We start from the raw sequence: 19,280 nt of genomic DNA, 5'->3' as shown, positions 1-19,280 counted from the left end.
AAGATACTGCAAAGCAAATTTTCCCTCAATATATGATTGATTTTATGTTTTAATTTGAGCCTGTGATAACCATTTGTCATAAATATTTTGTAGAGAAGTTTTCTGTGCCGGGTGGGCAGCTGCATAGAACACTTGTAGGGCCTCTTCTAATTTAATACAATCCAAAATTGTGTAGAATGGAGAAGGGACAAAGAAAAGGACTAGCATTCATAATCTATTAGTGAGTTGAAGTCTATTTCATTGCAATGAGTCTTTGAAGGATAATAACTTGACTTTCCCCCTCTGTACCTCTGCTCCCTCCTCCCATTACACACCCGCTAATGGTTTCCAGTGGCAGAAATCCAAGATACAGTAATCCTGTTTGTTTGATGACTAAACATCCTTTTATGCCTGGAGGATCAACTCTAACAGTCAAACAAACTGAATTAGTGCCTAATGCCAAAACCAGGGCACTCTCTGGATTTTAAAGAGTGGCCCAAATCACCGACATTCCCAGCTTGATTGGTGTCTCCCTGGAGAAAAAAATCACTTTGTTTCATTTTAGTTCATTATGACAAACTTTGGGGGATTTAATTGACCAAAAGGGCACTGAATTTAAAATGCATGCTGAGGTTCTTGGGTAGCATGAATCCACAACGAGTGTCCATACAGGCCATGAGCTGACATATGTTTCTGAAAATGTTTTGATTTGACTTGATTTGCATTTGGGGTAAGTGAAGTTGAAACAAAGATGAAAGTGTAAGCTGTTTGGGAAAGAAGGAAACTAAGTCTGATCTGATTTTACCTAATGTAAATTAGCCCATCAGGGAGAATAATTTAGTGTTATTTATTTGTCCTGCTCATGGCCTAGCTAGAACTTACGCTGGCCAAGATAACGTTATTTCATGAAATCTCCCTCATACTATGTGAAAACCTTTCATTCATTCAGATTGCTGTCCCTCCAAACCTACATGAGATAACCTCTAGAAATGTGACTTTGCAGGGAAGACCTGACCTTAAAAGAGATTCTGTTGCTGCTATTTATTATGAGAAAATAATACCAGACTCATTGGTTGTCTGTGGGTCTAGTAGATGAAAATAACATCCAGAATTACAGAAGAGGGGATGAGAAGAAGCCAAAGACAGACAATTTCCGCTTCACAATATGGCTTCACGCAGATTTTCATGATTCAGTCCTAATATGGAGAGTAGTGATTTATGAAGTGGCAGCATATTGAATGGTATCCCTTTCCCTACTCTTAGGTGTTTTGCAAATTCCCATAACTCTAACCTCAACTGACTTTTTAAATAATGAAGACCACGTAGACAAGAATAATAGTATCATGGCTATTAACATAGTAAGAACAATATTCAAGGAAAACTTGTATTTCATATATCAGACTTTAATTATTGTTCTCCTTAATATGGAATCACCAATATTTAGAAGAGTACCCTAGGTCATTTCTTGCTCTACAGACTCAGTACTTCACTGCTATTAAAAATGGGGACTCCAATTGAACTTGTTGTAAATGAATCTGAAATTTTTTACTGAAATGGAAAACAGTGCCTGATAATGAACTTCCGGTTCTCTTGCCAAGCATAGACCATGACCAGGAAGTCCCATTTTTATCACAGGTAGCCCCGAATGTCACTTCCTACCCACATTATGTCATATATTATGTATGGAATAGAACTTCTTTCAATAACCTCAACTCTCACTTTGCCGTGAACCATCTTTAACACTCTAGAAACACACAGCATCCAAAACAGTGTAGGTCTGTTTTGTTATGTTTGTCTCCTTGTGTGCTGGTCTGAATAATTTATTCACTTCATAGAAGAGGAGGGAGGTAAAAATTAAATCAGAATAATTTATCTAAGCATCGCATTCACCCATAATATGTGGCTTCTTAATTTCCAGCCCAACATTTGTCTTTAATTGAGAAGAAAGAATACACATGTTATATTACCAGATCAAGTTACTCTTTTTGTTTTTTCTTTATCCCCATCCATTTTGGAATAAATGTTATTCTCTATTCATTCTGATATTAGATTAAGTGGACAAATGTAAAGACCTACTAAAAATTCTTCTCTGACTTAGGAGATTGAGATAGGGAATTCACAGAAAGATGGAGTGCAAAAGAGAAGAACTGAAATTCTGAGCAACGTTTTTATCTCTTTAAACTGTAGCAAATATTTATTCTAAGTACATAAGATTGTTAAACAATTATAAGTATCATTTGATTATCACCACTTGCAATAGAAGCCAAACTCTGAATTACATCAGTCTCTTTCTCTATTTAGGTATCTTCTCTATTATCTTACAGGCAGCTTCGGCATACGTGGATGTATCTGGTTGAAAGGGACCATTTACCCAGTCAGATTCTGGAGTCAATGGAACCATAAACTACTATTTTCCTTTATTTTAAAAAGATTTTTTAAAATATCTTATTTTAAAAAGTAATGTTTCTCACAGCATAGCCTTCTTGATTCTCCTTCTTAAGAAATAATATTAAAATTTGGACTGGTTAAGTGCATGTAAGTTAATTTTAACCATCAGTCAGAATTCAGATATTGAGTTTCTAGTAAGTGATTCCTTATGTTCATATGCAACCTGCAATGCCGTTTCAATTTTGGTTGTTGCACAATCCTGTTTTTGTGTATTTGGACAGCAGAAATGTCCCAAAATCTTTCAGATGATCAACCAAAATAGGAGAGGGTTTTTAAACTATGACCTGACATTTCAAACTATAACGTAGCAACACAATAATCCTAATTATTCAAATAATCATCAATAATAAATATTGAGTATAAACAGAGAATTTTAGAAATTCAAGAACACCTACAGCAAAGACATTATGCCTAAGTCATAATCTACATTTTCAGAGACAGAAGGATAAAATCATAGTTCTTCCTTACCTATGATGGCTAAATACAATTGCAGTAAAAAGATATTCAGAGTTGTTCATCAGATAAAAAAACAAACAAAAACAAAAAAAACCTCACTCTGAAATGCGTCCAGTCTCCCATGATTTACTTTGAGAAGTCTTCTGACAAAGTAAATCACCCAGGTCAAAAAGTCAAACTGTTGCTTGGACTCTGAAGAAATATGTCATAGTAAGAAATAATGGCCTGATTTGTTTCTTTTCCTTAATCAGTTTGAGTAATCTGAAGACAGGTGGTGTTGCCAATAGGGAATTTCCTAAGCCAGGTTCTCAAAAAAATATCCAGTTTAGTTTTTTGCTGCTGTTGTTGTTGTTTTCTCTTTTTAAAAGAAGGACTCCCAACAAGGGCAGATATTTTCACTGGATTCCTATTCATGTGCTACATTTTTGGGCCCCATTACCCTTCCTGTCTCCTTTCCAGGCCATACACCTTCAATCTCATTTCTTGACCTTATTTAGAGGAGAGAAAAAGAGAGGAGGAAAGGTAGAAAGCAAAAGCATCATTTGCATAGATGGGCAGATGCCTTTGAGAAAGGGAGAAGAAAAGTGTATGAATTTCACTTTCCAGTGCAGGTCTTGAAAGATGGTGTGTACTTCTAGCCAATAAATAGATGATTGATGGTAAAAAATCACAAACCAGTTGTGGTTTCGGAGGGAAACAGGAAATGGGCAAAGAAACTTTTGATATTGTCATGGTCTGTACACTTGAGAAATTTAAGAGTTTTCTTTATTTTGAAATTAGCTGTTAAACTGTTGAACTGGGTTTCCTGAATGTGATACACAGATTAAAATAACAGAATATCATTTATTAGAATTACAATTGTAAAAGAGGACTCTGAAAATGTCTATTTTTTAGTAATATCAAAGCTCATTTGTTACATGGCACGGCTCTTATTTTTTAAAGGAATGCTTTGTATTGTATATTATATAATGGCTTGATTTTTCGTTCAGAATTTTGTTTTTTAATACCTTGAACAATGCCTTTTATATTATGTTCAATAATTATATACTACTCTACATTTTAACATTTTTTATGAGAAAGCTTTAAAAAAAGTATAGACCTCAGTGAGTCTTCTTTATTTCTACTAAAAACTACCCAAATAACTTAAATCAGCACAATCCATTTATATAAAATAAAACATAAAGGCCTTTCTTGTTTTCTTGGTCCTCATCCAAGGATTTGGATTTTTGTCAAAACAATTTAAAGGAAACCCCCCCCAACACACAATAATGTATCTTCTGTCATTGTACAAAATATATAAGTGCTATGAGTTCAAATTAAATTTAATAAGCAGGCATATAATAAAATGGACAACCTGGAAGAAATGGACAAATTCTCAGAAAAGCACAACTTTCTGAGACTGAACCAGGAAGAAATAGAAAATATAAACAGGCCAATCACAAGCACTGAAATTCAAACTCTGATTAAAAATCTTCCAACAAACAAAAGCCCAGGACCAGATGGCTTCATAGGTGAATTCTGTCAAACATTTAGAGAAGAGCTAACACCTATCCTTCTCAAACTCTTCCAAAATACAGCAGAGGGAGGAACACTCCCAAACTCATTCTACAAGGCCACCATCACTCTGATACCAAAACCAGACAAAGATGTCACAAAGAAAGAAAACTACAGACCAATATCACTGATGAAAATAGATGCAAAAATCCTCAACACAATACTAGCAAACAGAATACAGCAGCACGTGAAAGGGATCATGCAACATGATCAAGTGGGGTTTATCCCAGGAATGCAAGGATTCTTCAATATACGCAAATCAATCAATGTGATAAACCATATTAACAAATTGAAGGAGAAAAACCATATGATCATCTCAATAGATGCAGAAAAAGATTTCAACAAAATTCAACACCCACTTATGACAAAAACCCTCCAGAAGGGCATAGAGGGAACTTACCTCAACATAACAAAGGTCATATATAACAAACCCACAGCCAACATCATTCTCCAGGGTGAAAACTGAAAGCATGTCCACTAAGATCAGGAACAAGACAAGGTTATCCACTCTCACCACCATTATTCAACATAGCATTGGAAGTTTTAGCCACAGCAATCAGAGAAAAACAAGAAATAAAAGGAATCCAAATCAGAAAACAAGAAGTAAAGCTGTTACTGTTTGCAGATGACGATACTATATATAGAGAATCCTAAAGACTCAACATAAAGCTACTGGAGCTAATCAATGAATTTGGTAAAGTAGCAGGATACAAAATTAATGCCCAGAAATCTCTTGCATTCCTATACACTAATGATGAAAATTGTGAAAGAGAAATTAAGGAAACACTCCCATTTACCATTGCAACAAAGAGAATAAAACACCTAGGAATAAACCTACCGAAGGAGACAAAAGACCTGTATGCAGAAAACTATAAGACACTGATGAAGGATATTAAAGTTGATACAAACAGATGGAGAGATATACCATGTTCTTGGATTGGAGGAATCAACATTGTGAAAATGACTGTACTACCCAAAGCAATCTACAAATTCAATGCAATCCCTATCAAACTACCAATGGCATTTTTCACAGAACTAGGACAAAAAAATTTTAAATTTGTATGGAAACACAAAAGACCCCACCCCCACATAGCCAAAGTAATCTTAAGAAAGAAAAATGGAGTTGGAGGAATCAGGCTCCCAGACTTCAGACTATACTACAAATCTACAGTAATCAAGACAGTATGGTTCTGGCACAAAAACAGAAATATAGATCAACGGAACAGACTAGAAAGCCCAGATATAAACCCACGCACATATGGTCACCTTATCTTGGATAAAGGAGGCAAGAATACACAACGGAGAAAAGACAGCCTCTTCAATAAGTGGTGCTGGGAAAACTAAACAGCTACATGTAAAAGAATGAAAATAGAAAAATTCCTAACACCATACAGAAAAATCAACTCAAAATGGATTAAAGACCTAAATGTAACATCAGACACTATAAAACTCTTAGAGTAAAACATAGGCAGAGAACACTCTATGACATAAATCACAGCAAGATCCTTTTTGACCCACCTCCTAATCAAAATACAAACAAAAATAAACAAATGGGACCTAATAAAACTTCAAAGCTTTTGCACAGCAAAGGAAACCATAAACAAGACAAAAACACAATTGTCAGAATGGGAGAAAATGAAAATGAAACAACTGACAAAGGATTGTTTTGCAAATGAAACAACTGACAAAGGATTAATCTCCAAAATTTACAAGCAGCTCATGCAGCTGAATGCCAAATGCACAAATAACCCAATCCCAAAATGGGCAGAAGACCCAAGTAGACATTTCTCCAAAGAAGATATACAGATTGCCAACAAACACATGAAAGAATGCTCAACATCATTCATCATTAGAGAAATGCAAATCGAAACTACAATGCGGTATCACCTCACACCAGTCAGAATGGCCATCATCAAAAAATCTACAAACAATAAATGCTGGAGAGGGTGTGGAGAAAAGGGAACCCTCTTGCGTTGTTGCTGGGAATGTAAATTGATATAGCCACTAGGGAGAACAGTAAGGAGGGTCCTTAAAAAACTAAAAATAGAACTACCATACAACCCAGCAATCCCACTACTGGGCATACACCCTGAGAAAACCATAATTCAAAAAGAGTCATGTACCGCAATGTTCATTGCCGCTCTGTTTACAACAGCCAGGACATGGAAGCAACCTAACTGTCCGTAGACAGATGAATGGGTAAAGAAGATACGGCACATATATACAATGGAATATTACTCTGCCATGAAAAGAAATGAAATTGAGTTATTTGTAGAGAGGTGGATGGACTTACAGTCTGTCATACAGAGTGAAGCAAGTCACAAAGAGAAATACCATATGCTAACACATATACATGGAATCTAAAAAAAAAAAAAAAAAAAATGTTCTGAAGAACCTAGGGGCAGGACAGGAATGCAGATGTAGAGAATGGACTTGAGGACACAGGGAGGGGGGGGAGGGTAAGCTGTGACGAAGTGAGAGAGTGGCATGGACTTATATATACTGACAAAATGCAAAATAGATAGCTAGTGGGAAGTAGCCACATAGCACGAGGAGATCAGCTCGGTGCTTTGTGACCACCTAGAGGGGTGGGATGGGGAGGGTGGGAGGGAGATGCGAGAGGGAGGAGATATGGGGATATATGTATAGCTGATTCACTTTGTTATAAAGCAGAAATTAACACACTGTTGTAAAGCAATTATACTCCAATAAAGATGTTAATTAATTAATTAATTAATTAATTTAATAAGCAGGAATATACTGTATATATCTAATATGTATACAACAATATTCTGGATACTGTTATGGTTGTAGGAAATATGCACTTTCAGCAAATATTGTACTTTTCTAAAAAACACTGATCAATTAAAAGGAGAAGCTATATGGTACCTTACATTTTATATAAGCTCTATTATTTGTGGTTTGTTAAAAGTGTCTAGACTATAAATTGCTTAGGAGTATGAACACATATATATAAACAGGTATTCATTTTATGTATATTATATTTAAACATACATGTGCAGCTATATACTCATGTATATATATATCTTATGTATGAAACATTTTCTATAAGATAAATATATTTTATATATATGATTTTAACACAATACTGAAAAATAACACTTTCAAAAAGCCTTTAAATGAAATATTTGTAAAAATCTGCACTGTAAAGCTGTTGTTAGTTTACCAGGTGCTCATCTACATAAATTGGGATAAAACAAATGTCTTGACCTGACATGTTTATTTCATTCAAGTAGGTCTAATAACTGAGCTGTGAAAACTTAGAAGCTTAGAACCATTTGGTTTACTCTATTTACTTTCTGTTCTTTAAAGTCTGACACTGTCCTTCATCTGAATGAAAGTTCTATTGAAATTATCTTTCTTTTAAAATATCCTGGCATCTTAGAAGCGTGCTTCACAAGCAAGTTTTCTATTACAGTACTTTTTTAGTATCAGCAACAATATAAAAAGTACTCTCCATGCCTAAAATGAATTAAGCCATAATTGTCCTTGGTTTTCATGTTTTGGTAAAACCATAGAATCAAATACCTTGGAGATTTCCTTAGACGTGAGTTTGTGTTTCCACTTCAAGTGTCTGAAGTTAATAGAAACAAGCACAAAGAAAATTAAGGGCAACTGCAGAAAAAACGATAAAAAGTGAGTTTAGGGCTTCCCTGGTGGTGCAGTGGTTGAGAGTCTGCCTGCTGATGCAGGGGACACGGGTTCGTGCCCCGGTCCGGGAAGATCCCACATGCCGCGGAGCGGCTAGGCCCATGAGCCATGGCCGCTGAGCCTGCGCGTCCGGAGCCTGTGCTCCGCAACGGGAGAGGCCACGACAGTGAGAGGCCCGCGAACCGCAAAAAAAACCACAAATAAATTAATTAATTAAAAAAAAGTGGGTTTAAAGGGTGCCTGAATTTGCTGATAAAAAGTGAATATATCAATCATCTATATTTTTGTGTAATGCTAAATATCAGTAACTCTGTTCCAACCTGGAGTGACAAATTATTGAGCATTAATTAAGTGATCATTGAATCTTCTTAAACATGTGGATATTTGATATTATATAAACATGTAACTAGGCAAGAAACACAAAAGAAGGAAAAGACCTATAATAACAACCCAAAACAATTAAGAAAATGGGAAAAGGAACATACATATCGATAATTACCTTAAATGTAAATGGACTAAATGATCCCACCAAATGACACAGATTGGCTGAATGGATACAAAAACAAGACCCATATATATGCTGTCTACAAGAGAGCTACTTCAGACCTAGAGACACATAAAGATTGAAACTAAGGGGATGGAAAAAGATATTCCATGCAAATGGAAACCAAAAGAAAGCTGGAGTAACAATTCTCATATCAGACAAAATAGACTTTAAAATAAAGACTATTAGAAGAGACAAAGAAGGACACTACATAATGATCAAGGGATTGATCCAAGAAGAAGATATAACAATTGTAAATATGTATGCACCCAACATAGGTGCATCTCAATGAATAAGGCAAATACTAACAGCCATAAAAGGGGAAATCGACAGTAACACATACATAGTAGGGGACTTTAACACCCCACTTTCACCAATGGACAGATCATCCAAAATGAAAATAAATAAGGAAACACAAGCTTTAAATGATACATTAAACAAGATGGACTTAATTGATATTTATAGGCCACTCCACCCAAAAACAACAGAATACACATTTTTCTCAAGTGCTCATGGAACATTCTCCAGGAGAGATCATATCTTGGGTCACAAATCAAGCCTTGGTAAATTTAAGAATATTTAAATTGTATCAAGTATCTTTTCCGACCATAATGCCATGAGACTAGATATCAATTACAGGAAAAGATCTGTAAAAAATACAAACACATGGAGGCTAAACAATACACTACTTAATAACAAAGTGGTCACTGAAGAAATCAAAGAGGAAATAAAAAAATACCTAGAAACAAATGACAATGGAGACACGACGACCCAAAATCTATGGGATGCAGCAAAAGCAGTTCTAAGAGGGAAGTTTATAGCAATACAAGCCCACCTTAAGCAACAGGAAACATCTCAAATAAACAACCTAACCTTGCACCTAAGGCAATTAGAGAAAGAAGAACAAAAAAACCCCAAAGTTAGCAGAAGGAAACAAATCATAAAAATCAGATCAGAAATAAATGAAAAAGAAATGAAGGAAACAATAGCAAAGATCAATAAAACTAAAAGCTGGTTCTTTGAGGAGATAAACAAAATAGATAAACCATTAGCCAGACTCATCAAGAAAAAAACGGAGAAGACTCATATCAATAGAATTAGAAATGAAAAAGGAGAAGCAACAACTGACACTGCAGAAATACAAAAGATCATGAGAGATTACTACAAGCAACTCTATGCCAATAAAATGGACAACCTGGAAGAAATGGACAAATTCTTAGAAATGCACAACCTGCCAAGACTGAATCAGGAAGAAACAGAAAATATGAACAGACCAATCACAAGCACTGAAATTGAAACTGTGATGAAAAATCTTCCAACAAACAAAAGCCCAGGACCAGATGGCTTCACAGGCGAATTCTATCAAACATTTAGAGAAGAGCTAACACCTATCCTTCTGAAACTCTTCCAAAATATAGCAGAGGGAGAAACACTCCCAAATTCATTCTCGAGGCCACCATCACCCTGATACCAAAACCAGACAAGGATGTCCCAAAGAAAGAAAACTACAGGCCAGTATCACTGATGAACATAGATGCAAAAATCCTCAACAAAATACTAGCAAACAGAATCCAACCGCACATTAAAAGGATCATACACAATGATCAAGTGGCGTTTATTCCAGGAATGCAAGGATTCTTCAATATACGCAAATCTATCAATGTGATAAACCATATTAACAAACTGAAGGAGAAAAACCATATGATCATCTCAATAGATGCAGAGAAAGCTTTTGACAAAATTCAACACCCATTTATGATAAAAACCCTGCAGAACGTAGACATGGAGGGAACTTTCTTCAACATAATAAAGGCCATATACGACAAACCCACAGCCAACATTGTTCTCAACGGTGAAAAACTGAAAGCATTTCCACTAAGATCAGGAACAAGACAAGGTTGCCCACTCTCACCACTCTTATTCAATATAGTTTTGGAAGTTTTAGCCACAGCAATCAAAGAAAAGGAAATAAAAGGAATCCAAATCGGAAAAGAAGAAGTAAAGCTGTCACTGTTTGCAGATGACATGATAGTATACACAGAGAATCCTAAAGATGCTACCAGAAAACTGCTGGAGCTAATCAATGAATTTGGTAAAGTTGCAGGATACAAAATTAATGCACAGAAATCTCTTGCATTCCTATGCACAAATGATGAAAAATCTGAAAGTGAAATCAAGAAAACACTCCCATTTACCATTGCAACAAAAAGAATAAAATATCTAGGAATAAACCTACCTAAGGAGACAAAAGACCTGTATGCAGAAATTTATAAGACACTGATGAAAGAAATTAAAGATGATACAAACAGATGGAGAGATATACCATGTTCTTGGATTGGAAGAATCAACATTGTGAAATGACTCTACTACCCAAAGCAATCTACAGACTCAATGCAATCCCTATCAAACCACCAATGGCATTTTTCACAGAACTAGAACAAAAAATTCACAATTTGTATGGAAACACAAAAGACCCCGAATAGCCAAAGCAATCTTGAGAAAGAAAAACGGAGCTGGAGGAATCAGGCTCCCTGACTTCAGACTATACTACAAACCTAGAGTAATCAAGACAGTATGGTACTGGCATAAAAAAACAGAAAGATAGATCAATGGAACAGGATAGAAAGCCCAGAGATAAACCCACGCACATATGGTCACCTTATCTTTGATAAAGGAGGCAGGAATGTACAGTGGAGAAAGGACAGCCTCTTCAATAAGTGGTGCTGGGAAAACTGGACAGGTACATGTAAAAGTATGAGATTAGATCACTCCCTAACACCATACACAAAAATAAGCTCAAGGTGGATTAAAGACCTAAATGTAAGGCCAGAAACTATCAAACTCTTAGAGGAAAACATAGGCAGAACACTCTGTGACATAAATCAGAGCAAGATCCTTTTTGACCCACCTCCTAGAGAAATGGAAATAAAAACAAAAATAAACAAATGGGACCTAATGAAACTTAAAAGCTTTTGCACAGCAAAGGAAACCATAAACAAGACCAAAAGACAACCCACAGAATGGGAGAAAATATTTGCAAATGAAGCAACTGACAAAGGATTAATTTCCAAAATTTACAAGCAGCTCATAACAAAAAAACAAACAACCCAATCCAAAAATGGGCAGAAGACCTAAATAGACATTTTTCCAAAGAAGATACACAGATTGCCAACAAGCACATGAAAGAATGTTCAACATCATTAATCATTAGAGAAATGCAAATCAAAACTACAATGAGATATCATCTCACACCAGTCAGAATGGCCATCATCAAAAAATCTAGAAACAATAAATGCTGGAGAGGGTGTGGTGAAAAGGGAACACTCTTGCACTGCTGGTGGGAATGTAAATTGATATAGCCACTATGGAGAACAGTACGGAGGTTCCTTAAAAAACTGCAAATAGAACTACCATATGACCCAGCAATCCCACTACTGGGCATATACCCTGAGAAAACCATAATTCAAAAAGAGTCTTGTACCAGAATGTTCATTGCAGCTCTATTTACAATAGCCCGGAGATGGAAACAATCTAAGTGCCCATTATCGGATGAATGGATAAAGAAGATGTGGCACGTATATACAATGGAATATTACTCAGCCATAAAAAGAAATGAAATTGAGCTATTTGTAATGAGGTGGATAGACCTAGAGTCTGTCATACAGAGTGAAGTAAGTCAGAAAGAAAAAGACAAATACCGTATGCTAACACATATATATGGAATTTAAGAAAAACAAATGTCATGAAGAACCTAGGGGTAAGACAGGAATAAAGACGCAGCCCTATGGAGAACGGACTTGAGGATATGGGGAGGGGGAAGGGTGAGCTGTGACAGGGCGAGAGAGAGTCATGGACATATACACACTAACAAACGTAGTAAGGTAGATAGCTAGTGGGCAGCAGCCGCATAGCACAGGGATATTGGCTCGGTGCTTTGTGACAGCCTGGAGGGGTGGGATAGGGAGGGTGGGAGGGAGGGAGACGCAAGAGGGAAGACATGGGAACATATGTATATGTATAACTGATTCACTTTGTTATAAAGCAGAAACTAACACACCATTGTAAAGCAATTATACCCCAATAAAGATGTTAAAAAAAAAAAGATGTGGCACATATATACAATGAAATATTACTCAGCCATAAAAAGAAATGAAATTGAGCTATTTGTAATGAGGTGGATAGACCTAGAGTCTGTCATACAGAGTGAAGTAAGTCAGAAAGAGAAAGACAAATATCGTATGCTAACACATATATATGGAATTTAAGAAAAAAAAAAGTCATGAAGAACCTAGGGGTAAGACAGGAATAAAGACACAGACCTACTGGAGAACGGACCTGAGGATATGGGGAGGGGGAAGGGTGAGCTGTGACAAAGCAAGAGAGAGGCACGGACATATATACACTACCAAACGTAAGGTAGATAGCTAGTGGGAAGCAGCCACATAGCACAGGGATATCAGCTTGGTGCTTTGTGACCGCCTGGAGGGGTGGGATAGGGAGGGTGGGAGGGAGGGAGACGCAAGAGGGAAGAGATATGGGAACATATGTATATGTATAACTGATTCACTTTGTTATAAAGCAGAAACTAACACACCATTGTAAAGCAATTATACCCCAATAAAGATGTTAAAGAAAAAAAAGTAACGTACTTTCCACGTAAAAAGATTGGAGTTTAGCAATTATTCATCATACTGTTACACTTTCTACTAATTTCACTGCACTGAATATAAAGTGCTTTACTGCTATTTCTTTAAGAGGGTCTCAGTTAAAAACTGCACTTATAAATTTGTTTGAGAGGACTTTTAAAGTGGTTTTGAAACTACTGAAGTACACGTCTAAACATCTTACCTCTTGGGACTTCCCTGGTGGTCTAGTGGTTGAGACTCTGTGCTTCCAGTGCAAGGGGTGTGGGTTCAATACCTGGTCGGAGAACTAAGATCCCACATGCCGCACAGCTAAAAAAAAAAAAAAGAAGAAACATCTTACCTCTTGGTCCTTCTCATCACTACTCCTTGTCACCTGGATTAAACTTGCAGATTTATAATACCCACAGACACAAGACTCTGACAAGAAGTCATTACTCTAGTTTTTTTTTTAAGTACTCTATGAATGTATCAACTGGTATAAATGAGTTATGACTTTAAAATCCCATTTAATGATGAGCTCTGTTGTTCAAAGCTAAATAATAATTTTAAACAAATTTTGTACTTTTAAATCCATGATTTTTGTATCAGGTAAATACTTTTAAGAGGAATGAAAATTTATTTATGTACCATGAAGATTATAAATTAATGATAAGAGAATACTTGGAATTGATAGGATATTGACTGAATTAGTAAAAAGTAACCACTCTTTTTAATAAGAGAACAAACATCAAGGCTGTATGTTCATACTGCCCATGCAAATAGTTCTGGATGTTGAAAGGGGAGTGTGAGTGCTTGAGAGAGTAGGGGGATGGAGAGAGGGTTAAAACACTTGTATACTACGTAATGGGAAAAGGTTAAAACTAAGGTTTTCATTTATTCACCAGTGTTTTGATACATATGGTTACAAGTATGCATTTCTATTTTCTATATATTTACCTTTCATCAGGTCTAAAACATGAATTTGAAATTCATTTCAGTGTTTGGCTTCCTAGCAAAATGTCTCTGTGATCTCTGCGGGGCCACACAGAATGCTCTCTAGGGATCATTGTACCTGTTAATGGGCTGAATTGCACCCTCACCCCCTAATTCATATGTTGAAGTTTGAACCCCCAGTCTCTCAGTATGTGACTCGATTTGAAGATAGAGTATTTACAGTGGAAATTAGATTAAATGAGGTCTCTAGGGTGGGACCCCATCCAATATGACTAGTGTCTTTATAAGAAGATATTAGGAGACAGATACACAGAGAGGACACCTTGTAAAGACACAGGGAGGAGAAAATGGTTGTCTATAAGCCGAGGAGAGAGGGCTCTGAAGAAACCAACCCTCGTTACACTTTGGTCTTTGGACTTCTAGCCTCCAGAATTGTGAGAAAACAAATTTCTGTTGTTTAAGCCACCCCATCTTGTACTTTGTAATGGCAGCCCTAGAAAACTAATACAATACCAATTCCAAATCTAAACCAAGGCAGGTAGAATTATGCAGGACAAAGAGGAGTAGAATCTTAATAAAATCATCCCTATGACATAAGATTTTCTGAGAGTTAAGACATGAATAATTTTCTTCTTGGTTTATGTTATGTCTTCTCTATGATATTGTACTAAAATTGTAAGCCTACCAAGGTTCTCTAATTATTGCTTCTAAAGTATTCTTCTACTTGTATATTAAGGTTTTGGTATCTTCTGTAAGAGTTAGAAATGTCCTGATATTGATTGCTTTTGCACCACTATAGCTTCAAAGCTTGGAATGATGTTTAATATAATGATTTTTTTCCTGACTCTACTATAATGCAAAAGAAATAGGAATACCTGCCATGAAATCAAAGGAAGACATTGATTTATGCTCTGGGAAGAACGAATTGAAAATTAAATAAAGAGAAAATAAAATTTCCTAGACCAGGAGCAAATGGAAATTGATTTAATTTAGTGAAAAGAAGTCACCTCTTTGAGTAGTCAAGCAAAGCATTAGGATCTTGCTGACTACCAGGAAAGGACAAATTAGAATTGGAAGAAACTATGAGTATGTAGCCTCCAAATTACCATAGTACTTTCTGGTAAATTTCCCATTTTACACAAAACATTATGTAACATTTCAGGGAATCATGATTTTTCCACCAGTAAAGTATAATGATATTAAAATATTTTCCTTGCCTTGTCTTTTAAAGAAAGATTAAATCATATTCTATCTTGCAGGCATATAACCCATGCATTTTTGAGAGTGGTGCATGGAACATACGGACATTTCAGCTGTCTATGGTTTTCCTCATACCTTTTGACACCCCTTAAACAAACTTTATTCTTAGAGCCATGGACTGAAATCTTTAGAGAGTGAGAGATGGAGATAGTCATAGGTAGGGGACAGACTTCTTGCTAGTAGAAGACTGACACCACGCACCACTTTTAGACTGACAACAAGAAAGGGTCAGAGCAACCTGGCAGTCTGCCAGCTGTAAGAAAGTGACACCACTGGAGGCTGAAGAATAAATTTATATTTAAATACCCTCAGTTCTGAAGAATTATGTGGTGGAATCAGAAGGGAAATATAGCAGGTAAAATCCTGATGACTTGAACTTTTAAAATCTCATCTTGGAGGAAAATTGCAAAAAAGAAACTCTATGGGACTTAGCATAGCACAAAATGTACTGAAGAGTTGGCATCAGGTGTGTGGTGTAATTTCAGACAGAATAGGGCAGATATTGGAAAATATACATGTGTTTCTATTTGAAAGCCACCTCCAAACTCTTTGTTTTGCAGTAATTCTCCCTGAGGGGAAATAGCTAGTCTCATATCAATCATTTCAGGCAGGAAAGGAGGGAGGAAGGTTTGAAGTGGTGGCTAGGAGGATTGCCTCCTGCCCTAGCTAGACCCAGAAGACACATCCCAACAGTTGAAGTCACTCTCTATATTTTACTTTTGTTATTCCCCAGCCTCCTTCAAAGTGGTCTTACAGATAGCTTAGTGGAAGCTATGCTTTGGGCAATTAAGAGACTAGTTGTGTCCATACCTGGGGTAAAGCAATTTCTGGCAGAGCAAGTGGCAGAAATATCGAAAAATTAATCTACAAGGGTTCAAAGTTAAATGCTTTTGCAGATTAGGAGGCTAAAGTGACAAGTGACCACCATCATGGACTTTGAGAGTTCACAGTAGTCACTTCTCGAGAGGACTCGGTAGAAGAATGGGCTTCCAAAATCTATGGGACAGAAGCTTGCAGCATTACTCTTTGGGTATTACAGGAAGAACTTCCTAAAGACATCAGAGAGACCAGAGATCATCAGCTTAAACTTTCTGTCTGTACATGAAGATCATCCAGCTCCCCAAGAACTCAGAGAACAGAAAACAATTTACTCTCCATTAAAATGTAAAAGCAAAGCACAGCCAGTTTGTGCCAAGTGTCCTGGAACAATGAGACATCATAATAACTTTAGTAGAGTTATTACTTGTTTGTAAATGAAGAAACTGTTAATCAAAAACAGGGATGGTCAGCCTGATGGAAGCATGGAAAAAAACGCTCGAAATGAATTGACGATAGTGCCCATCTGAGGACTATCTCAGTTACGGAAAATCTAAGTCAAGATTAATCTTATTATGGTGTCATTGACAAGATTATTTCTACTGTGAAATGAGTATATCTGGTTATGTTCGCCTGATCTACTCAGGCTGTTTATTAATATTTAATACACTCAGATCTCTTTGTTCCAAACATATGCTTACCAAGCAACATTTTCATTATATTTTGGCTTCTCATACACTCACTTCATCAGCAGCTTCAAAATTTCTTTATATGGGAAGATATTAGGGGTAGTGAAGTAGTTTAAAGCATGGAACTGACGATGAGAATCAGGCTGGGCTTACATAATGGGCACATCTGAAGAAATTTATTGTGTTTCTAATTGAGGAAGTTTGCAGAAGGACTAATAGAAACTGTTGGATAAAGCTGTCCAACCTGCCCTTATACATGGCATTTTTGGCACTGAAATTATTTATAAAGAGAGGATGGTTGGTCCTGTCCCTTGACACCGCATATCTTATCTAGTTTTACTTTTTTCTTCTCGGTGCTTATTACTCTTTAGCATACTATACATTTTACTTAATAATCTGGCGTTTTTGATCTCTTGCATTAGAACACTGGCTCTATTAAGTCAAGGACATAGTAGATATTCATAAGTATTTTTAGTTAATCTTGTAACCATATACCTATTAGCAATAAGTGTTATCTTTGCTATGGGAAGCCTAGGACAAGGGATTCCAAATATTTTGTTTTCAAATAGGATCTCTCCTATTGTGAGATGTACTGTTGTCCAGAATGACCTTAAAACCTTTGCTATTCAATGACCTTAACACCTTGGGCTGTTACAACTCATCTTTTGATTATATAGACATATGTTTAATTCTGTAACTCCAAATACTATATTTGTTTACTGACATGTCAATTTCTTCAAGCCGAAGTTTTTTTCCGCTTTCTGTTTCGTTCTTATTTTTATTCCCTTTAAAGGCATTATTATTCCATATTATATTTGGAAGTATATCTCTTCTCAGCCAAATCTCATTTTTCCTAATAATTTTGAGGGATAATGTTTCTGTTATAATTTCTCAGACATTTCTTATTCTTTTTGCCTTCTAGTTAGCCAGGAGTTTAGTTTGTTTAATCTCACAGGAGGTTCTCTGAATCTGTATGTCTCAATCTTAATCTGTAACTGCTAATGTAGTATTTAAAGAACAAGAAATTCTGATGGAAATGTATAGGAATATAAACATAATCCCTAAGTCTTCTCTAGTTCGCATAAAGTGGCCATTTCTCCAAAGAATTCAGATATTAAAAACAGCATCTCCTTTTTCACCTCCCCACGGGAGCTTAAACCCATGTTATAACATCCTTAAAAACTGAAAATCACCTTGAGCATTTCTGTTGACTGGAAACACATTATCTCCTAAGTAGTCCATTTCATTGTCAGTTCCGAAAGATAGGAAGTTCTCAATACTGAAACCAACTCTCTCTCTTCACTCCTCAAGCAACTCTAGTCTGGCTCTTGTCCTCACCGTTCCTCCAAATTGACCACCTGTGACGCTTATGACAGTAAGTCCAGTGGATCTAGGCCAGGATCATCTTACTCTCTCAGCAGCATTTGACCCAGTTGGCATTCGTGACTTCTGGAAGGCTTTCTCTGTTTTTCACTCTCACTGTGCCACTTTCTCCTGGACGTTTGCCTATGTCTCTGGGCATTGCTTCTCAGTCTCCTTTGCCAATGTATCTAACTTAATTCCCCCGCAAAATAGTTTCCAGAAATGCTTTGAACCACCTGAAATATGTACCTAAATGTTAAGAGTTTTCTTTTGGGTTAGAAGTAATTTACTTAGAAAAGCATCTAGTATTGAGCCTGGGACATACAAAGCACTCAATAAATTAAAATGATTCATTTTTCCACTTTGAAAGGTAACACTCATTAGGATGCATATTCTATGTTTGTTTTTGGACTTGATTGAGTGATATTTAATATCTGCAAAATTCTGAAGTGTCTTTTTGGTTAACTGATGCTTAAGGAAGGATATCATTGCTGGTTAATGATTGAAACAGATTCAAGATACACTTACTTAATATTTTTCTCAATTTTCAATTATACTCATACTTTAACCTGTAGTAATTAAAAAGAAAACAAATCCTTCTGTAATGAAGAAAAACTATACAAGCTTTGTAATCCACAATTGTAACCAGATTTGCTTTAATGGGTTATATGTCTTCAGAAGATAGCTTAATGCAAAGTATGTGAAAGATTTAAAGGTGAAACAAATTCCCTTGTCCTTTTCTTTAATAAACACCATCACAATTGACCTTTAAAGCTTATAAAGCTATAAGGAAAGACAAGGGCAGATGCAGTAATCTGCCAGACCTATTCGAAAATATTTAACAGATGGCCAAGGCAATCACTCTTCCTTTATCCAAAGAAATTTCAAGTTGATTTTAATTCTTATGCTGGTACTTCATAA

General features: G+C 36.1%; 1 long non-coding RNA gene across 1 annotated transcript in view; it reads right to left on the bottom strand.

The window, feature by feature from the left end:
* The window catches only part of LOC309967720, a 159,255-nt gene that overhangs the window by 66,053 nt on the left and 73,922 nt on the right, over nt 1–19,280 (bottom strand). Inside the window, exon 3 of the long non-coding RNA XR_014326528.1 lies at nt 13,502–13,608. This is a non-coding gene — a long non-coding RNA (uncharacterized lncRNA). The remainder of the gene's footprint in view (nt 1–13,501; nt 13,609–19,280) is intronic.

This window comes from Leucopleurus acutus, assembly GCF_964270905.1.
Source record: "Leucopleurus acutus genome assembly, chromosome: 10".
Lineage (NCBI taxonomy): Eukaryota > Metazoa > Chordata > Mammalia > Artiodactyla > Delphinidae > Leucopleurus > Leucopleurus acutus.
Note: the sequence above shows the minus strand (reverse complement) of the source record. Positions and strands in the feature narration are given on the sequence as shown.